Source organism: Cygnus atratus, chromosome Z (assembly GCF_013377495.2).
Source record: "Cygnus atratus isolate AKBS03 ecotype Queensland, Australia chromosome Z, CAtr_DNAZoo_HiC_assembly, whole genome shotgun sequence".
In the NCBI taxonomy this organism is placed as follows: domain Eukaryota; kingdom Metazoa; phylum Chordata; class Aves; order Anseriformes; family Anatidae; genus Cygnus; species Cygnus atratus.
Window position 1 is genome coordinate 61,878,290 of NC_066396.1, and position 23,280 is coordinate 61,901,569.

General features: G+C 41.4%; 1 protein-coding gene across 2 annotated transcripts in view; it reads left to right on the forward strand.

Moving 5' to 3' along the window:
• The first annotated feature begins 9,689 nt into the window (after positions 1–9,689).
• The window catches only part of APC (APC regulator of WNT signaling pathway), an 89,625-nt gene continuing 76,034 nt past the window's right edge, over positions 9,690–23,280 (forward strand). Inside the window, exon 1 of one of the 2 annotated variants that reach the window (XM_035562623.2) lies at positions 9,690–9,952. The gene's annotated coding sequence lies outside the window, so the exon portion shown is untranslated. The remainder of the gene's footprint in view (positions 9,953–23,280) is intronic. The other variant, XM_035562620.2, reaches the window with a different exon arrangement.

Here is a 23,280-nt window from a genome sequence, read left to right on the forward strand (position 1 = left end):
AAAAAAAAAAAACAACTTGTTTTTGCATTATTTGCTTTATTGTATTATATTGTATTATGTACCGATATATGAGACAAGATTTGTATGTTTTCATTTAAGAATGTAAAAGCTAGACATTTAGTCTAAGTCAGTACCTCTAGACTCCATTTATACTCAGTGGGGAAAAACAGTTAACTCTAAAGGGTGAGTTATCTTAAGTATCTAAAATAAGTCTGCTGGAGTTAGAGAGGAGGGTGCCTTTCTCAGGTGACAAGTGATAGAACACGAGCAAACAGCTTCCGGTTGTGCCAGGCAAGGTTTTTATTGGTCATCAGGAAGAATTTCTTCATGCAGAGCGTGGTCAAGCTTTGGAAGGGGCTGCTCAGGAAGTGGTGGCATCCCCATCCCTGGGAAGTACTCAAGAAACATGTGGATGTGGCACCAAGGGACATGGTTTAGTGATGAGATTCAGTAGGTCAGGTTGATGTTTTTATTAGATCTTGATGGTCTTTTCCAACCTAGATGTTTCTATGACTGTGTGATTCTGTGAATTGCCTCAAGCAGTATCTTCAATGCAACTTCAGATGCCTGAGATGGATCTTACAGTGTCCAAAATCATGTCCTATCCAAAAAGCACATTATATTTTTCTTCTATATTTACTCAAATTTCACAGAAATTAAGCTTAATATGGAATTAACTATTATCGTATGTACTGGAGTACAAGCATGCTGAAATGAAATATGAAGACTTTCATATATAATGTCATATTCTGAAAAATACTGAAATATACAGCTCCACTCCCCTTCTACAATTCCTACAATTTCTAGCATTTTTACTCCTAGCAAATGTTGCAGGTATCATCAGTGTTTGTTTATTTATTCCAGGTAACAACCATTTGAGAAGAAAAGTATGAGTAAAGTTGTTTTCCTGATAAAGAATTTTCTCAAGTCATATCTGATCATGAGAAAAACTTGGGGAAGACAATATAAATTTCACTCATTAGGAAAAATCCATAAAAATCTGTTTTTTAACAATATTATTTCCATTGGGCTTAGGGCTCATTTTTAATCCATTCTATTTTTGCTGCTTGCAGCAATAATTTACTCCTATACTCAGAACAGTAGTGACAGATTTTAAGCTGACTATATCTTTTCTAGTTTTGGAAATCAACACTTCAGCAAATTCATATGCCTCTGTTTTATGAGTTTGAGTTTTAGTATCTTTGCAAACAGTTTACCACTACTATTTGTTCTGTGCTGAAATATCAGCAAACTGACAGCTGCCTGTCTTAATTCAAAACACAATTTTTGTTAATATGCTTATAATACCTTGGGGTACAATGTGTAATTCTTCTCTTGGTCATGGGCAATGTTTTAGATGTAAAGATTCTAATTTCCCTCAAAATTCTGTCACTTGTGTCCCAATTTTTGGTAGCTATGTTAGTTTAGTTTTAACTAAAACTCTCCTAAAAAGCTTCCTTTGCCCACCTGTTAAGATACTAGCTTCTTTGCTCTTTTCAGGTCTTTTGAGCAACCCAAGAGGGAAGTTTCTGATGCTTGCATTCTAACTCTTGTCTCCTTGCCTATTATAGTTGCCTCCTCTTACTGTAAAGGAAGTGCTATTTCGAAATCTTCAAGGCTTACAAACTTCAGTACGTCAGGCACATGAACTGAATTTGGACTTTAGGATCTCTCTGCCCTTTCTATCTCTCAAGGCTAATAACAGTGTTAAGTATGCAAACATCTGACTTTAACCAAAAAAAAAAAAAAAAAAAAAAAAAACCTCCTCTTTTAGAAAGCTGAAGATTTAGGGTGCAAGTCCAGACCTCTTCTGATGTCTGGACTTGAGCATGACTCAAAGTGACTCATTCTCTGGACTAAACTCAAAGCCATTTTTCATAAATATTCAAGAACCTCATCTTTCATATTCTTTCCCGCCTCACTTCTAGCACAGGAAACTTGGATATATTCCATGCAGCTATCACTTTCCTTCAGATTGACAGGGTAAAATTAATGCTATGATACTAAAAATTATGTAGCTTTAAGAGGTAGGACGTCTCTATTGGTTCAGTGGTAGGACGTCTCTATTTTTAATCCTGTAACCCTGAGATGGGATTTCATTTCTGGCACTAGTGTCTAGAGTTTTTTTTGTTCCCTTTGGTTTCCCTTAAAAGTGTAAACCTTAATGTGAACCAGACAAACCACCACCAATTCTTAATGTGCTTCATTGCTCCAGGTTCTCTGACCTAATTAGCTGATGGATCAATATTTAGCCAAATGAAAAATTATAACCAACAAAAAGGCTTTACACACACCTTTAGGATTCTGGGGTTACAGAATATCCAAGTTTTGTACTATTTCTCCTGAAAATCATCCCTTTCTCCCCATTTGTTACACTTTGGAACGCTAGGCATATAGTACTATGGGTTCTTGCTTTCACATTTCTTTTTGTTGACTGCAGCTACCTCTAGCTACTGCTGTATATCAGAAGACTAAGTACATTATGAGTGACATCTTAATACCAGACTATTAATTACTCAAACAAAACATAAAAAAGGGAAGTTCTCCTTGTTAAAGTTCATTTGACTTTGCAATGGCAATCCTTGAATAAACAAGGATCTGTAAAACCACTGTCTAAATGGTTCTCACTAAAGTTTTACTTATTGAAGGTCCTCAGGTTTGGACTTCATTCTGAAAGGTAAATATTGCATCAAGATGCAGTTTGAATCCACAATGCTGCACACTACCAATTGTGAGAAATTATTTTCTTTTCAGAGTGGTGAGAATGTCATTCTGTTTAGTAATATAGTTAACATAAATGATAAACGATTTATTTTTCATGCATTTACTTCAGACATGCCAGTAGAAAGGCCGTTCACAGCAATCTGTAGAAACAACCTTGGAAAAGCACTTCTGATAACATTCCATCTTATAATAAACATCTGAAGATACAGAGCAACAGATAGAGGACTTTTCTTGGTGTGTAAATTTCCCTTAGAACAGGCTGTAACTTTTCAGAATGTTACTTCCAGTATGACCATCTTGTTCATTTGTCAACCTACTTAATCAGTACCACTGTACTTTTCTGTCTCCCATTAGGTTTTTAGATCTTTCTGGGATGTCATCTTATGTTTGCTGAAAGTGACCTGCGTACATGTGAAACAATGCAATGGAACACTAGAATGATCATCACAGGAAAGTGCTCTGAAAAACAAAACTATAAATAGTAACAGCCTTCAGAAGGGTGACTGGCCAGCAGTCTGAAAAGATGAGAAAGCAGATTATTTCAAAAGCTGTGTTAAGAAACATGATGTAGTTCATTACTTAAGTTACTGCAGTATATGAGTTACTGTTTTTCAATGGACTCCCTAGCAGGCACAAAGGCAAATCCTGTGTTTGCTTCTGGAAATGGTAGATGTAGCAGCACAGGGAGGAATGGGAGGGAGAGGAGAGGTCATAGCTAGGGCAAATTCTTGCCCTTGATTTCTAATAGCATATGCTTCCTTATGGCACAATTTAGAGCAGCTACAGACAGATCTCTTGAGAATCACCACTAGTTAATATTTTTCCAGCTCTTCATATTTCTTTATCCTGTGTGTGGCAGGTTAGCTCCGCAGTTTCATACAGTGACTTGCTCTCCCTTTCATGAAGGCAGATGGTGTGTAAGGCAAAGTTTACTTCTTCACAAGCAGTACAGCAGGTGTTCAGCCACAGGGGCCAGGGAGGAGCTATAGCTGCAAAAGCACTGCAGCTGCTACTCGAAATGCCCTCAGCATACCTCCAAGCTGGTCAGGTTCACGCTGCTAGGACAGATACTCTCCCTACTTTTTTCCTGGGGAACATGAAAATCAGGAGATAGTCCTGATTGCAGCACTTCTCCACAATAATCACACAGCGCAGCTAGCTCATAGTCAAACAAACAAATGAAATATGTGCAACATATTTACCTGCAGGGCCTTAAGGAACCAAGGAATTGCAAACGGTATATGACTACTGCTGTTGCTTCATTTTCTTAAACATGCTTTTGTTTAGCTAGTTTAATATTTTTTTCTTCTTTACAATTTCTTCAACAGAGACATTTTTGGAAATACTGAATAAGAAATTAAAAAGAATTGCTACCTCATATCTTCTGTTTTCAGTATTCTTGAGCGAGATGCAGTGGAAGATCAATTTGATTTCAGCATTAGTTGCTTTCATTGTTACAACTCTCCACCTAACACACAAATTAAATTTGTTTGAAGACAGACTGTCATAAACTGGATTCAAGAAATTTCAGAAGTCTATCTCCATATATAAAGAAGAGACATTTAACAATGTTTTTATTCAGACTGCCACACAGCTGAACATCCTTTGATTTATCCCGAACTCCTTAAAATACTAACGTATGGTGATTCTCATCCTTTAGGTTCTTGGCAATATGTTAGGGAAAGTAAAAGGGGCTGAATTTATAGAAAAATTTACCAAGAACTACTGTCTTTCAAAAAGCCATGAGCAGCGTGATACATCATATGATTATGTAAAATATACCATTTAGAACTGCTAATATTAGTTTACTTATCTAATTTTCATTATATTGATCAAGGTCGTATCAGCTTATATTTAGCTATTCACAATCATGGTTTGTAGGACACAGTTCTATGGCCCCTGAAACAGAACAGGGATAATCAGGTCACAGCAATGACAGAAATGGGTAAAACTAAAAATTATATTCAAATAACAGGAAAATTTCATTACTAGAATAAGCAATACAAATAACATTAAAACATAAAATATTCAGTTATTTATCAATACATACTAGATTTCCTAAGTATCTGGTTGATGCTCAAAGACACTTCCAGTTTGATACTGGGTTGTGACAGACTCTGTGCAAGAGGAATGTGAAAGGGCTTGGCAAGACAGTTCCTCTGATCCTAAAGAAGGGGCAGAGCTTGTCCAGGCCCAAATGAGAAAAGAAAGCTATAAAACATTCCAGATCAAATCTAAAAAGGAAATGAAGAGGGATAAAAAAGTATTTGAAGAGTGCCTTGCAAGGGATGCTCAGACCTCAGGAAAAAGGTCATTATACACATCAAAAGTGGTAATGAACCTGGTGAGACTGCCTAATGACAAAAGTACAAAAGGGCGGCTCAGAGATGGCAATACTGGCACAGAGAATCTCAAAGAGCTGTCTGTACCAGGTAGGGAAACACCAAGCCCACACCTGCTTCATTTCACATTGGAAAGTAGGAGACATTTCTTCTCAGAAAGAGCAGTCAGGCATTGGAACAGGTTGCCCAGGGAGGTGGTGGAGTCACCATCTCTGGGGGTGTTCAAGGAAAGGTTGGACCTGGTGCGCAGGTTTAGTGGGTGACATTGATGCTAGGGGGACGGTTGGACCAGATAATCTTGGAGGTCTTTTCCAACCTTCATGTTTCTACGATTCTATGTTGCACTGATCAGAGGCTAGAGCCTGAGCTGGAAAATGTCATGTGGAACATGTGGAACAAGGTAGAGAAGGCTGCAGTCTGCTAGGTCCTGCATTTTTGCCACCTAACCTAACTCATAAAAATGGCCTAAAATAAAGATGGAGAGGGACTCTATCAGGGAGTGTAGCCATGGAACCAGGAATAATGGCTTTGAACAAATGGAGGGGAGATTTAAATCAGATGTGACGTGAGGAAGAAATTATTCACTCGCAGCACAAAGCGCACATGGGAATTAGGGCTGAAGATGCACCTTGCTTCTGTTCTTATCCGTAAAGAACAGAATGAAATTACCTAAAAACCAGTGTTAAAAATAAACCCAGGGCACAGGATGGGAGGTGCAGGGCAGTCCCTGTGGCCAAGGGGCAGCCTTTCTCTCTGGCAAGCCAAATGGCCGGGGGAGCCAGCCTCAGAAAAGAGGCCCTCAGCCCCCCCAGCCCTCCTCCTTCTTCCATGTGAGGGCATCCTCCAGGCAGGCCGCTCCCAACACACCCGCCCAAATTTGGCCACGCATCAGCCACTCCATCGCAGAGGCTTGCTGAGGTCACAGTGGCCACCACTGACCCCCCTTTGCTGTGGGCCCTATAAAACAGGACCCCTGCAGCTGGCCCATCATTCGCTGAGCTTCTAGGCACTCTGACAGCCAGATTGTGTGGTGGGAAGAAGTCCAGGAGCAGGAAGGTGAGCGGCAGGCCTCCTTGGTGTGAGAGGACAGCGATGCAGTCCAAGGAAGCACCGAGCAGGAATGCACCTAACAAGAAGGAGACGTGTCATGGGCAGAGGGATAGCGCCTGCGGCACAAAAGACACCAGTGCCCAAGGGAGCTCTGGCGCGCAGCCCACAGACACGTATAAGCGGTACCATTGGCACCGCAACGATGCAGGGAACAGGCCAGCCTCTCAACCACACAGTGACAGGGGGCCTGGGCTTTCTCCTAGTCGAAATGGCAGCGTGAGGCAAAGGCAGGACCATCAGCCACACAGCCACATGGGGCAGAGGCGTGCCCATAGCACGCAGCACAGTGTGGGGCCCAGGCATGGCCAGAAACCAGATGGTGGCGTTGGACCCACAAATGGAAATCAACTGCACAGTGGCACGGGACGTAGGCGTGAAAGTGGATGACCCCATGGTTCAGCACCCCAGCCGGAAAAGTTTCCGGACCAAAGACATCCCATGCGGCCAGGCCCCAGCAGGGACCAGCTTGATCATCGGCAACTCCAAGCCATGCCCAGTCCTTCCCCTAAACCAGACAGCGACTCGCGGCATGGGCCTTACAGTTCGCGCAACGGTCACGTGGGGCGAAGGCAGGAGCGTCGTCCAGAGAGCCGCATGGAGCAGAGGCATGCCTATAGCCCACAACACAGTGTGGGACCCAAGCATGGCCGTAAACCACACAGCAGCGTCGGACCCACGAACAGAAATCAACAACACAACGGCATGGGACCTAGGTGTGGAAGGGAACGACACCGTCATTTGGCATCCCGGCCAGAAAAGTCTCCTGACCAAAGGCATCCTGTGAGGCCAGTCCCCAGGAGGGACCGGTGTGATCATCGGCAACTCCAAGCTGTGCGCAGTCCTTCCCGTAAACCACACAGCGACTCGCAGCATGGGCCTTACAATTGTCACAACAATGGCGTGGGGCGAAGGCAGGAGCATTGTCCAGACAGCCACATGGAGCAGAGGCGTGCCATTCGAGCAAGCCCAGACATGTATAAGCGGTACCATTGGCACTGCAGCGATGCGGGGAACAGGCCGGCCCCTGAAGCAGCAGGGGGCCTGGGCCTTACCGTAGTTGCAACAGCAGTGTGAGGCAAAGGCATGAATCTCATGAAGACAGCCATGGGGAGCAGAGGCATGCCTATAGTCCGCAACACGATGCGGGACCCAGCCATGGCCGTAAACCAGATGACAGCGTCAGACCCATGCATGAAAATCAACCCAACAGTGGCATGGGACCAAGGCATGCAACAGGACGACCCCCTGGTGCGGCACCCTGGCCTGAAAACATGCTGGACGGAAGGCATCCCATTTGGGCAGTCCCGGGCAAGGCCTGGCTTAGCCTTGTGCCGAACACCATGGAGCCCATGGAGCTGGATCCACCAGAAGACGTGGAGGAACCGACGGAAGTGGATCCACCTCCGCCAGAACAGAGCTGGGACTCCTGCAGCATGTCTTTGCTCTCTGCCATCAGAGAGCACCAACAGCATCGCAGGAGTGCCCAGCCGGCTCCCTACTCGTCATCGCGCAGGCTCTATCCCAAGTATTAGCTTGGAGCCAACAAACACCATGGACATCCCGCAGGCTTGCCTGCTAGACGTCCCAGCAATAAACAACTCTGTTGCCGATTCTCAGGGGCTGTGTGAGTGCTTCTTTCCCATCCGCCAGCCCTCGTGCAAGAGGTGGCATCCCTTCTGCACAGAGCCTCGAGGAAGAGCACAAGAGAGGACCCAGCTTCCTTTGGGCTGCTGCACTGGGGTGACAGGAGGAGTCCCTGAGGGCCACCATGCACCTCTTACATTTGTGCAAATAGACTGAGGGGTGAAAATAGGAGTGTGTAAGCAATGATAGGTGGCTAATTTCTTACACTAGGAGTGAGTGTCTATAGCTGAGTAATTGGGAACAACAGACGTGGAGAAGGCTGAGGTACTCAACAACTTCTTTGCCTCCGTCTGCACTGGTAGATGGGCTCCCCAAGTCTTTCATTTCCCTCAACCCATAGATGGAGGCTGGGGGAGCAAAGTCCCACCCACTGTGAGTGAAGAGCAGGTTCGAGACCACCTGATGAATCTAAACAACAGGGACAGGTCTATGGGATCTGATGACCCAGGGTCCTGAGGGAACTGGCTGATGTAGCGGCCAAGCCTCTCTCCATCATAGTTGAATAGTCCTGGCAGTCAGGCGATGTCCCTGGTGAGTGCAAAAAGGGAAACATCACTCCCCTTTTTAAAAAGGGATGAGAAAGTCAGGTTGTTTAGAAAGCAGAGGAACTCCTGCTCAGACTGGGGAGGGAGAAGAAGACGAGATAGGCTACTCCAAAGTGGCTGGCCCATCAGAGGAACAGGAAGACGAACAGGAAGATACCATAAGGGCACCAAGAACTACCCAAGGCCTATACCAGCGTGAGCCTAACCAGGAATGAGTGGCAAAAGCACCCTAATGTAACTGGCCCGGATGCTCTGTGCATCCTTGCCATAGGCTATCTCAGGAGAGGATATTTCAAGGACCTTTTTTCTTCAGGGAGATAATCTATGCAGGGGACAGGGGGAGATGTTTTTTGCCACTTGTTCACTCTCCCTCTCTCCTTCACCCGCCTCTTCTCCTCCAGGCTAGTTACGATAGCTCTTCAGGTCTTTGAATATCCTTGGGATGTTCAGACCAGCATGTTCTTATTGTTATGTCTCCTGAGTGCACTTCAGTTACCAACTACTTAGGAATGCTATCCAGAGATCTGTTCTGAGGCAGGATAGTTATGAGTGGCAGGCAGTGTCAGAGGATATGGGCAGGCATCTAGAGTAGTGGACACCTCCAGTGCTTTGGAAATTCACACCTGAACAGGTGCAAAATCCTAGAAAAATGGCAGAATGCTTGAAAAAGGTGTGTCATCACCCTGGCAATTCCAGAGAGACACAAATCACTGCAACGTGCCGGGGCTTGGCCCAATGCGACTGCTCACCACCCACTGACCGATGCCCAGCCTATCCCCGAGCTGCCGGTACCCCTGCCGTCCCCCAGCCAGCCACCCCACATTACTTGTCCAGCATGACACCGTATGGTACGGAATACCCCTTTGGCCCATTGGGGTCACCTGTCCTGCTTCTGTCCCCTCCCAGCTCCGGCTGCACCCCCAGCCTGCCCACTGGCAGGACAGAGCAAGAAGCTGAAAGGTCCTTGGCTTGGTGTAAGCACTGCTCTGCAACAATTAAAACAAGTAGGAGACATTTCTCCTCAGAAAGAGCAGTCAGGCATTGGAACAGGTTGCCCAGGGAGGTGGTGGAGTCACCGTCCCCAGGGGTGTTCAAGGACAGGCTGGACGTGGTGCTTAGGGACATGGTTTAGTGGGTGACATTGGTGGTAGGGGGATGGTTGGACCAGATGACCTTGAAGGTCTTTTCCAACATTAATGATTCCATGAGAGCATACCAGCGCCACCTCGAGAAACCGCTAACAGCCGCCCCCCGCGGCAGGTGCCGGCCGCACGGCGGGGACACCCACACCACCACCTCGGCGCATGCGCGCGGCCGCCACCGCCTCCTCGTCGGCGGCTGCGCGCTGCCTTCTCCCCCCAGACAAGATGGTGTCGGGGAGGTCCGCGCGGGGAGCCGAGTGAGGCGGGCGGCCGGGAGCCCCCGCCGCCGAGGAGGGCAGTGGCTGCCCGGCCCCGCGCCCCGTATGCGCGGCCGCCGTCGCTTCGTGCCGCCCTCCAGCCCTGTGTGGGTCCGCGCTGTGTGCGGCAGCGGCGGGGCAGTCGTCGGCGGAGCTGCAGCCGGGCGGGGAGAGCGAGGCGGGCGCAGGTGAGTGAGCCGCGGGGCGGTGGGGTGGGGCGTGCGGGCGGGCGGCCCCCGACGGGGCTCCCTCACGGGGGGGAGCCCGGTATCAGCCCGGCACGGGAGGGCGAGCCCTGGGGAGCCCGCCCCTGCCGCCAGGCTGGGCTGCCTCTGCCCCGGTGCTGGCGCGAGCCCGGTGCGAGCCCGGTCTCGGGTAATCAGGAGCCCGTCGGTCGCTTTCTAGCCGTGGTGGCTTGAGGTGTGTGGTTCTGGGCTTCCAAAATGCCCCATAGCGTTCAGGTGTTTGATAACTAATGTGCTGCTGGAGCGTGAAGGCAGTGCTGGCAAGGCCCACACAGTGGTTCTTGGGAAGAGCTCACCTGTGCTCTTCCTTGAAAAGATCAAGTCCTTGATTGCAGAAACCATCCTCTGCCCATTATATTGATCTTTGACTTCGAAACTCCCCATTTGTCCGGGCTGTTTCTTCGGTTGTGCCTCCTGTCTTCACAAGAAGTTAAGGACTTCGTGCAGCAAGGGGTGGGTCTGTACAGGTGTGTCTGACTAAACCTCACTTTTCTGAAGTCATGCCAGCCTTGACTGCCCTTCGTAGCTGCAGAAGCGATTGAATGTGAAGTGAAATAGTTCAGATTTGTGTAAATGTCAGTCTCCCTGTGTCACCACGAAACAATGGAGAGGTGAAGATGCATGTGTACTGAACAGTGTAACTGACTTGTTTGCTGTTGCCCCGCCCCCTGTAATAATCATGAGCGGTGTGATAGTAGTGTCCTGTAAAACTGGGAAGATGAACATTCTGGTAAAGTTGTTGTAAAAACTTAACTTTCCAAAAACTAAAAATTTATGGAAGCTGATTTCATGTATATACTTCTACCAGTTACTAAATGAACAAGAGAATATTTTTCTATGCACTGGTGGAGAAGTACAGGTTTGAAAGCTTTGCTTCAGGAGGTTAAAACTGAATTGATACGACTAAAGTTTTCTTAAGAAGACTATTGCAGGAGTCGAGTAAGATTAGGTCACTAATTGAAAGACAAAATAGCTTTTTTCCTATTCAGGTGCTGTAGTCTTTTATCTTTAAACTGTGTTTGAAAAAATGTATGCTAAATGGTTTCGTCCAATCTTTAGCACGGAAGAAACATTTGTCTTCTTGAAGTGAATGCCATGAGATCATTGTTATGCTTCAGTTTCAACTTCCTCAGTATGTTTCTTTTCCTCTGGTTATGCTGAAGACTATTTATAGGGTAGCTCTGCCCTGAAAAAAGACCTTGCAGTAGCAAGTACTTGCTCTCCTTGGATGCATTAAGTTCCAAAACAAATATAAATGGATAATTTGCTAAAAGGCTTCTATACTAAATTGTATAATGAAAGAAACAACCCAAAACTGTGGTAATCCAAGTGGTGATACACTTGATGGTTTTTTTTTACTTTTAAATTTTACAATACCAAACACTATTGAGTATGTATTAGGAAATGCAATGAAATGCATGGTCAAGTACATGATGTTTGGATACCCAGGCATCTGTTAGGCAAAATGTTTGTCAGGTAACCAACATCACAATTCCAGTTTACTTAGAGTATCAAACTGTAATGCCATCAACAATGTGCTGTGCTACTGGGTGCACAAAGTTTCAGGTTCTTCATTTAGATCAGTATTAAAGTGAAATCAATAATTATTGGCCTCAACAAACATTTCGTTTTGCATTTACAGTACATTGTGAATGCTTTCAAAAATATGTATGCGTTTGTGTGCATATATATTTACTCTCAATGGAGACTTCTAGATTTGTAGAACTTTCTTATATCTAGATGCCCTTGTTGGTAAGGGAGTTACGTCCTATTACCGCATTGAAAACTGAAGAGAATAATAAAAAAAACTTAACCCTACAGTGATTGAGAGGAGAAGATTTTTGATTTAACAAACTTTATTTTGCCTGGACTCTGAAAATTCTTACTTTAAGTACTTAAAGTGAACTAGTTTGGACTGTGCTGTAGCAGTTAACTTTTCTTGTTTCAAGCAGCTCAGTAACAATAAATAGAATTATTCACATAGGTGTTACATTTGCTTTTTGAAATTTTGTATGGTTGCAGGTTCTGAAACATTCTCCACTGCATTGTTAACTTGGACAGTAGAAAACAGAGTATCCTTTCTCTGTATCAAATTACCATGTTTTTACAATATCATTTTAGTAACTTGTATGACAGTGGCTGGATAAGTAGTGGATAAGTTGACTGAAGTTAGGTAGCTAAACAGCTTGGTGAGCAAAACGTCCATTACTAACCTCATGTTTTTATGAGACTGCCAATATTACGAATGTTAAAAGGAAAAAGTATCATAGGATTAGTTTATGAGCTTAGCTTTCAATGAAGTCTCAGGTTTAAGTTTAAAAATGCAGTGTGACTGGATGAGTGTTCAAGGACTCTGCTGGGAAATGTACTCCCGTAGTTTAAAATGATTTTTTAATGGATCTTTTAGTCATTTGCTGTTCAAATTGGTATTATTTTCATTATCCACTTATTTTCAGTCTTAGCAAAGTAAAGGCTTTATATATACTCTTTGCTTTGACCCCTGATTCACATACCCACCTTCTAATGATCTGATATTTAATACTTTTGGGGTTTTGATCCTTATTAACTTGAATTACAACTACAGTTATGAGTTTGCTAAGAAAGTGTTAAAAGAACTTGTGATATTGATTTCATAAGTAACTTATATTGTGCTCTTTTGAAATGTTGCTTGTTGGGTAATGATCACTCAGTGAAAGTTTGCATTTTTTACTACTAGATATAGCTGGAGAACTCACTGAAAATACCAGAGGTCTATATTCAGGGGATGCTATTTTTCAATGAAGCTTATGGGAGGGGTAATCTGAATTCGCTGCCAGGGATTAATAGGGTTCCATGGGCAAGTTCCTTTGTGTCTTTGTTATTGTTTTAATATTAGTTATCACTGGTGCAGATGTGAACTCTTTGAGACTGGAGGGCATCTATTTTAACTTTACCTTGTGGAGTTTCAGATGGTGAGAAGTAAAATTCAATAAACAAGATTTTTTTTTTGAATTAGTTTTTACAATTTTACTAGCACAAGTTGTTTGACTTCTTTATGGAAATGGTTAACCTAATAATTAAAATTTGAGCATGGATAACATTTTGAGGCGTATTAAGTGTAGTGTTATTCCTCAGGTATGCATTTAAATTACAAATAAATATAATGTTAATCTCAGAGAAAACACCTTGCTTGGGTAGACTTTGTAATTCAGAATAAAAAGAATTTAGGCTTGTGTGAAATAGTGCAATAACATCTTTCTTGATAGTGTGTTGTTTTTTTTGAAGGTGGGAACTTTTTACTCTTAACTGCTATTAGAACTCTGATGCAAAGCGTCATTCGAGGCTTAGTTCCATGAGATTGTGTGAAAGTTGCACACTTTCTGGAAATTGGATATTAATAGAAAGCTTCTTCTTACATAAGTTGTCACAGTTAATGCTGTCAGTGTTGATTGCTTTAAATAGATTCTGCAAGGTGCTGAGTATCACAAAACTGAATTTGGCTGTTAACGAATTGGCCTTTTTGTGGTAACTGGCATGTGGGGAGAACTGGAAGGAAACTAGGACTTCTCATTGTTGTCTGACAAGAGTGCAAAGAAATCATGAAAGCATAAATTGTGTGAGTTGGCTCTCCCTTTATTAATGGAAAAAGGTTCTCAGGATCACATGAGCATTTTCTCTTCTCTAAAACCCTTGCTGTGGAGATCCTGTATTGCTGCTGTTCTTCCTCTTAAAGGGGTTTCAGCTAAAAATCAGTTCAGAGGTATGCAATGTTCTTCTTACACACACACATGCACACAATGTTATTATTTAAGGTATGTGAGTACGTCTAAAATTCCAGGTTCACATATGTAACACAGAAATTCAGTTACTTTATCTACATGTGCCTTCTCTCACTGTTCTTTCACTCTAAGCTGAATGAGTCATACTTTGTTTTATGACTTGGTCATTCTTTGCAGCTATTTTTTGGAGTAAGATTTTAAACTTTCTTGATATATTATAAGCTGAAATTCAGTTGATCAATGAGAAACATTGCCATTCAGCCCCTCTGGCTTGTTTTGTTACAGGTTCTGCTGGAGTTTGCATTTGAATTGCAAACTTCCTGTTTCAGTACTGGAATGACTTCTCAGGCATTTAAATAATTTTATTAGACAGAAAGCATGTCAGGATGGGACTTACAGCTGTCACTGCATACACTGAAATGGATTCCTTCTCCATGTTTTGTTTGCCTCAAGACATGTGATTTCATGTTATAGAGGAGTATTTTTCCTAATTGATACCAGGGAATGTGGAAAAGGAAATTACAGTATAAATAAAAATATGATGTGGACTGTCTGGATAAGTAAACAAGAAATGAGGTTCAAACATGGTGGTGAAAATGAGATGTGCTCTAATATTAAATGTGTCCATATAGCTTTAGCGAAAGTTACCCATCAGGTTTGTCTTTGATTTACATTTTGTTTGACAAAAGTATAGTGAACCTCTGGTCACAGTCTTTATACTTGGGTAAATACAGCAGAAGAGATCTGAATCCATGTTGGTGCTTTTACTATCCTTGGATAAATAGAGTAGTCTTCAGAGTATAGGAACAGATATTATTCCTGCAGTAAATGGGTAATCTTCAGCATGACAGGACAAAAAATGTTACTGCTTCAGAATTATTACTAGGAGGCTGCCCAATCCAAGTAGACTTACGCAGTGTGGTTTTGCATTGTAATTATTTCCTAGAAGTAGAGGAGTATTAATGAAAACAAGGAAATACATACAGCACGTAGTGAGCAGAGACTTTTGTTGTTGTGAAGTGTTTCTCAGTTGGGGTTTTTCCAACTAACAGTTTTCTGTAAGCAGTCTTTGTAATAAACTTGTGGCCTTCTCTATTAGAATAGCTGATTGAGTTCTCTTCTATGTAATTCAGCAATTGTAATGACAGTTGTGCTGTTCATTGTAGGTAGCTGTTAACAGCACTGTGGGTGTAAAACTCTTGCTTAGTGTCTTGCAGCTGATCTCTGTCCTCGGAACAGATTTGCCAAGCTTGTGCAGTTTGATGTGAGTAATGTTACTTATGCCGGTTGTGCATGTGTGTGGAGGAAAATATAACGAGCTGTGGCTGGTAAAAGTAGTTGTATGTTGTAGCTAAGAGAATTGGAGGAGTGTTGGCAGAGCAAGTCACACTGAAAAACTGAGGTGGGTGTACAGCTGTACCTGTGTTTCAGGGCTTTTGTTTGGTTTAGTTACGGCTTCTCCATAGACCAAATGGCACAGTTTAACAGCAAATACTACTGCTCCTTATAAGAGGAATACATTACGAAATGGCAATTTTCAGTGCTTGGGTTTTGTGTTAGGGAATAGGATAACCTTTTTTCATTGGAATACCTAGTGTACAGCTAACATTCTTGTACCTTTCTCTGGGTATGTCTGAGGGTGTGTGAGGCATGTCTTGGGAAATAAATTTACCATGTTGGTACCTGCTTAGTGGCATTGGAATTTAGTTGTGTAAGAACCAGTCGTGTTACTTGGTATCCTAACAGATACTTTAATGATCAAGGCTTCTAATAGTGAGATGTAATGACAGATTCTGTTTTATTTGAATGATAATGGGAACATTGAAAAATTCACTTATCAATAATTTAAACATTAAAGGTGTTTCTGTATTTAAAAAATTCTGGGGTCAAAAATGCCCAATTTCTTTCATTTAATAATGCAATTCGTTCCTCATTGGCTTGAGCCATCTGTGAAGAGGTTGTTAGAAAAGAACAGCTTCGTTTAACCTCCAGGAGAGTTACTTCGACCTTCTTCTGCCAACAGTTGCCTCCATTACTTTGTCCATGTACTTTGGGATAGTGTAAGGCTCATTAGACTGTGGAACATGACTTAGCTTTTGAAGGTGGAGCAAAATAGTTTGATCAAACAAGTTCATATACTTGCTAAGTTGTTTTATGTGTCTATAGTATATGAAAATACTGAGCTCCTCAGCTGTTCTTCTTGGTGATGGTAGTGTTGTCATTATAAATTTAAGTTCAGATGTGAGTCTTGCAGAGAATTTCCACTTTGCCTCAAGTTGCTGACATCTTCATGTCTATTTGTCTTGGTTTGTGCTAATCAGATTAAATATATTTTTTTTCAGTTAGTTGTTTTCAAAAGACCATGCTAATATCAGATGCATTGGGAAAATATAGTTGAAAACACTTTTTCTAGTTGTGAAGTCTTCTGGTACTTACATTGGTGTTTACCATTCAGTAAAGATTAAATAAATGCAGCTTAGTTAAATTGTAGAATTACAGAATCTTGTTCTGAAGACCAACAGTTTAGCAGGCTTTCATTTGTGAAGTTTTTGTGCAATTAAATGCTGAATTCTGGTTCACAAAGCTTTGAAGCATTGTCAGAAGTCTACTTAATGCGTTGCAGAGGCCTAAGGAAGTGGATGACCTTCACAATATCCTTGCCTACTTAGTTTAAAAAAAAATCTTTCCTGTAGATGATCTAGCATCTGGTGTGGACTTTGTAGTATCTTGTTGCAATCTATTTTTTTTGAAAGTGCTGGTGATTTTATCTTTTTGCTATTCAGTGAAAACTTCAACTGCATAGGAAGGTACTTCATTTTCATAAGAAAGAGAAATCAACATCCATTCTGAAAGAAGTTCATATTCTATCAGTTCTGCTGTAGTCCTCTTCCAGCTTAACGCTTGCCTCAGAAAGGAGTTCTCTCTACCTCATGTTCAGAAGTTCAAGCAGAAAATTCCCATTTATGATGTGCGAAGCATATAAATCGTAACGGGCGAAGAAGGTGTGATCTTCTCCTATTGTAGTTGTTTTGAACCAGAGCTTTTTGATGTTCTTTTTTATTTTCAGAATTCAGCTTTGTTTTTTTACTTCAGGGGGGAAGGGGATGGATGAGACAGGTTTAGGTATTTGAATTAGACACTCCACAAAGGAAACACTGTGCATGCCTTGAATAACAGGATTTCTGGAGTTAAATGCCTGCCTTGTCTCACTGAGTTTGTTTGCAGCTTCTTATTTTCTGCTCAGAAAGATCTGTATTCAAGATCTCTGCTCTTTCTGTTTCCCACAGAATTCACAAACCAAGGGCTCGTGTGAAGTCTTCTTGATTAGTCTGTATTAGTCATTAGAGGCTTGGATGGGGAATGAGTTTAGTTAAATTGTTGGCTGTCAGCAGGTGCTGTATATGAGAAGCTAGACCACCAATAACAACAGGAAAAAGAATGCTGATGATGTTAGAAGTTATTTATTTAAAATTGGCATTAGTAGCCTCCTTGTCAGCAGTTTTGGAGTAAAAACTTTGTGCCTGTAACCTTGACAGTATAACTGGCACCTGCCACTGCTGAAAAGACAGTGTCAGTAGGCAGTGCTGAGATTCATGACCATCCAAGGCTAGCAGAATCTACTACTTGGCTGCGTTCCTCCCACGTTGTCGCTTTTTAACATGAAGCTAAACTGATTTTTTTTTTATTACACAATATAACAAAGTTTGTTTACACAGTTTGAAATCAACGCTGGAGTCAAGCACAACTCTGAATACTTCTAGTTCCTGTATAGAATTTAAAAAAAAAGAAAAAAACGCTTGTTAGCAGTCTTCATTATTCCCCCTCTTTCAGCGGAATTACTGTTGGGATTTTGTTTCCTAGTATCCAAATCATTCAACTACAAGCTCTTCATTTTTTAAGACTAATTCTAGCCCAAAGTAGTAGAGTCGTAACTCAAACTTAGATGAAATTACTATTTTCACAAGTGCAAGAAAAAAAACATGGTTTCTGCCCTTTACTCTAACATTTTTCTACATTTTGGATTTTGCTATTGTTGTTTGTGAGGAAACCACAGATTTAACTTAGAAATACAAGCTTATGTTATTGGCTATTGTGATATTTTTCTGCTTTGGTTCTGAATATAGTTTATTGTTATGTATGTTCATGACTTTAAGTTCCATATACTGCACATGACTGAGGGTAGAAGTGCCAAAATAGGTAAAAGTACTGAATTCACATGTTTAAGTCTCTAAATGTTCAGAATGAGCTCCAGAAACTTTCAAAATCTGGATTCAGCTTGAAATCAGTGAAACAATTCTAATTCATTACATCTTTTTTTCTCACTTGAATGTCATTCTTATTATAATTGCATCCAGGCCACCAGGAAACACAGAATATGCCTGAGTACTAGCTCTTACATGAATGCAGTTAATATATTTCTGTCTTGCTTAAAGTATCTTTCAAAGTTTAACATGTACACTGTAAATCTGTGTTCTTGCTTTCAGTTAGACTCAGTCCATTGTTGTGTTAATGTATGCAAGTGCAATCCAGTAGCCAGAATATTATGAGAGTTCTTGTTAGTTAATACAAGACTAATAGGATGTTTGAACTGGCATGGAATTAGGTCTCTGACAAAAGGTTTAGATGCCAGTCCAAGTGATGGCTTGCTAATTAAATGTCTAAATGTCTTTGTTAAGACCTTGAGAACTAGACTTGATTCATAAAGCTTTTTCCAAAAAATGTTTCAAGTGCTAGAAGCTGAAAAGAATGAATTGAATGGAAAAAGAGACCTTGTCTTCCTCTAAAACTAGTGGATTTGTGTATTGCTTTATTTGCATGAAAAAGTAGTTTTCTGTACATGACTCTTTGTACTGTTCCAAGTCTGTCTCTCAATTTTACTTGTAAGCAAGATGTCCAGATCTTTTCTTCACAAGTGAAATTGTGCATTCAATGATAAAAAGGTAGTGAAGAGTCCGTGTGACAGCGTAGTATGCATGCAGCAAGGAAGACCTGAAACCAGCTGTAACAGCAAAGCCTGGTTGTAATTTGCTATGATGATTTTTAAGATTATTCGGATATTTTAGAATGCTGTATCTAATTTCTTTAGGTAATAATATAAGAGCATTTGCCTTCAACATGCTGGTTACCAAAGCTAAGCTTTGCATTTGCTTTCTGCCAATATATTAATTCTTACCTTTAAAGTCAACTGCTCTGAGCACAGATAGCATAGCAACATACAAGTTTGTGCTGTGCTTGGTGAGGATTCTGTTCCTTGAAAACTTTCTGACTTAGGACTTGCAAGTGTTGGAGACCTTTGCAAAGGCAAGGAATTGTCCACCTAGGCAGTTTGCCTACAAATCTACTTTTTGAAGGAGAATTGTCTTAGTTCATTCAACTCACATTCTTTACCAATGGTGTAACAAGTTCAAACATGGATGGATGGTGCTTTCTATCATTCTTGCCTCTGCAGTCCGTTTCTCAAGTTATTATGTAATTATCTTGCAGGAATCTGTAGAAGCCCTTTAAACATCAGAGTTGCTCTGTGATGGGCAGACATCACATCCATAAAGACAGGACTCCTTTCTGAAACAACAACGCCGCTCCCAGCCTTTGATGTGGAATGTTACTGTGCATGTAATCTGGGAAATAAGGTTTTCATGAAGCTCGCTACTAGCATTTGCTAACACTTACTCTTTGAGAGATGAAAGGCAAGAAATGGTAAATAAAAACATCAGGAGAGTATCTGCCAGGTGTAGACTACAAGGCTGATGCACTGGTAGTGCAGTTGCCTTTTAGTGAAGCCATACTACGCAGCCTTTCATCAAAGTGCTTGGACTTGATGGATCTGATCATGCTCTGTTGCGTGATGGAAGCCTAGGTGTAACCTTCGATGAAGAGGGTGCGTGCCTGGGCACAGCAACAGTTCCAGCCAGGTCGCTCATCCAGATGACTCTAATCACATACCTGTTTGCTCATGTGATGCATGAGTACCACAGAATGAACACTGCATTGAACTTTTGTTATATGATGTGTTTGATCACAAGACAAGGCAAACTCAGGAAAGCGAAAAAAGTAGGAAGTAAAACTGAGGAGCATTTCATACATAGTCTTAGATAAGGACATTTCAGTTTCTTCCAGTTCAGTTACTGGAGATGGACTTTGGTTTTGTGTTCATGTGACAGAAGGGATTTTGCCAATGACATGGGATCTCTCCTACTGTTTCATCCTTGTCAGAACAAATAATACCTACTGTGAAGATTTCTTTGCTTTACCACTTGTGGTAATTAACTTGTGAAATGAACCCCACATTGTGGGAATTCCCTACTTTGTGGGAAATGCTTAAAATACTTGGGATCTCAATTTAACTTGATTGGGAGGCACCAAGTTTGCCTGCAGAACTACTTTATTTGGAGTGTTTGTGTAGAAACAGTGTCTTCTGTTTGCCAGAGTTCACGTAGGATTACTCAGTACCAGTGAATTTAAACTTCAATGATTCAACTTGTAACATTAAAGCAATATGAATTATTTCTAGTAAGGGATTCAGTCTTAGATCAAATATTTAGAACAGCTATTAAAGAGTAATGGATCAACAAAAAGCAAATCTATCCTGAAGAGAAAGTTCTGATTATCGAATGAGTTTTTCTCCGAATCTCAGCTAGTTCGGTTTGGTGTTCTAGCTGACTTGCCTTGGGGATCTTTGAAAATACTTCATTTCTTCAGTGAAGATTTGAAGTATTGGAGATATATGGTAGGGGAGGGCGGGGGAGGAAAAAAAAAAAGCTAAGTGTACACTTAGCAATACAGAAAGCTTTTCTAAAGATGGTTGTGATGGTTTAAAATTTTCTCTTCCCATGTCCCTGAGGACTTGGAATATGAAATAGAAAAATGTAGCTGTAGTCAGTAGGATGGTTTTCCTTTAGCCTGAGGCTTTTGAGAGAGTTGCAATATTATACACCTTAAATGCCCAATGGTATCATGGGGTTCTAATATTTAACACATGCATCTTAGGTTTTTCAGTTGAGTAGCTGGTGGCCTTGGATCCAAGCTGGAGAAGGGGAGCTGGCATTCAAACGTGCATTCAGTCTAGATCAAGGAATTTAAAAGCACTCTGGGTTTCCTGGTTTGACAGGCTTAAAAGGGCATTTTCTTCTGTATTATTCCACTGACGCTTTGTCCTGGACATGGTTGTCAGCCCTTTTCTTCTTCAGTTGCTTTCTCCCAGTACTTTTCTGAAGCAACTTTGTTAGTGGTAAATGTTTAGTAGTGACTGTCTCAAATGCTGTTTCTGTTACTTTGAAGTTGCACATTGGTTTCCAAGATGAAAAATGGGCCAAAGAAAAGCTAGCTTTGCCCAAGTCTTAACAGTGCAGGTCACTGAACACTATTGCTACATGTATAAATCTTGCTGCTGGAAGCAGCGTGCCTTCTGATGTAACAAATACTTGTTTTGCATTTTTGTCAAGTGAACAGGTAGATTAATTGAAGAAAATAACCACAGTGGATACTGGGCAGATTAGTCAGTGTCTGAATTGACAGACCTTGGGCAGACCAAGTCACCCATCCCAACTTGAATTTTTTGTTCCTTACTGACTGTTCAGCAAGCTGACCCTTTTTTTTATCAGGAGAAAATGTCTAAAATATTACAGACTCCTCAGATTTTACAAAAACAACTCCCTCTCCATCCTCCCCCACCCAAAAAAAAAAATCAGAAGTGAGAAGTCTGTTTTTCAACCTCACTACTGTTACAGAAGGAATGTTTTGAAGAATTCTAAAAGAAAAACAGAACTGCTAGTATCCCCTTCCATACACACCAACACCATAAAGCCCCATATTTTGAAATGTCTGTGGATTTTAACTTTAAAAAAAATCACTGAACTATGTGCCAAGAGAATAAAAAAAAAATCAGTATGCCACCAGTATGCTTGAAGGTTTCTTTTACAGCCAATTCCCAAAGGGAGCGGAACCCACATTATCCAAGGAAGCATTTTTATGGAGTAAATAAGTTGAAGAGAGCAAGAACACTTCCAAAACAAAAGCTAACCCAAAAACATAACGTGAATCATTGCACTTGATGATTAGTATGTCCGTGAGCAGGAGAACTGTGTGCTGGCTGGGAGTCTTGTGGTGCTTAGTGTTACCTGGAAGCACCAGTCCCTTCTGCAGGAGTGCCGCCTCCTGCAGAGACTCCACATTAACAGAAGTCAGCTAATGATGAAGCACGGTCTGCATTGGTCCTGAGGAAAAAAAGGACTTTCTTTCCTGACTTTAACAAGTAAGAAGCTACATCTTTGTAGGGTGAGAATTGATTGTCATTGTTGCAACACATTGAGGGTATAAACCTTGCAAGGAATTACATTCTTGAAGGATCAAATAAATTGTGAACTTCCATGTATTTAAGCCCAAATGGATCCTGTGCTGTCTGTTGTGACCTCCCTATATAGAAGCTGCAGAACATTTAAAAACGGTATTTCTTAAATATATTGTCTCAACTTGTGGGCTCAGCTCCTGCTGAGCTTCGTGATTTGATTAACCAGAGAGAGATTAGGAAATTCAGTTCAAGTTTGTCTAATTTCAAGCTGCTGGATCTCTTTACACTTATGAAGAACTTAGAAATATTTTCAATATATAGTAATAAAAAACAATCTACTTTTTTGCTGTAATTAACTTGCACCCATTTAACCCAGCATAGATCTTAGCAAAGTGAGCCATTTTGTGTTCCTTCTTTGAGCTCTTTGGTACTTTATGTACGGAAATGTGCATTTCTTGATCTTTTAAAGGAAAATATGTATCCTTGGATTTCTTGTGAACAAGTTATTATGTAAAGGACAGATTTTATATTGATTTTAACATGGTTGTCATCTTCTAAGGGCCTCTGAGGTTCAGGCCCTAATTTAAAGGTTTAAAAGACTCTAATCAAGAGAACTCACAGCTATGACCGAGCAAGATCTTTGTGGTGTTCCTAGACTTTGTCACAGCATTTTCTTAATGCAGTGGGTATTAAAGATTATTTCCTATAATTGGCCTTAGTAAGAGGTGATAGCTGGAACTCTTTTCTCTTGGCAGACATGGAGAATGGTGATAGTTAACATACCTTGTTGTAAAGGTCTTTGCTTACAGGGTTCCACAGAAATTGACCTTTTCTCTTTTCCAATATCCTGGGCATAGCACATGTTGATGGCTTTCAGCTAAATAGATTTTTAACTGATTTATTACTACTAAAATGTCAGAATGCTTACAAGGAATCAACTCTTGCATTAAGAACATCTGGTTCAAACCAAACAAAGGGAAGACTGAAAAGAAGATTGTGAAGAAAAAGGTAAATATTCTAACAGTGATAGAGCTTCCATTTGTCAGAGTGGTGTGGAGTTCTGGGATGCTCATAGGTTCCCTATAGAGCTCAAATAATCACATAGCATTATGTCTTTTAGCAGTGACCTCATGTCAACCTCAATATACCAAGGAACTGAATCTGATCATCCACTTGCACGTGCGTTCATCCATTTGTTATGTACACATTTGAAGACTAACTTACGG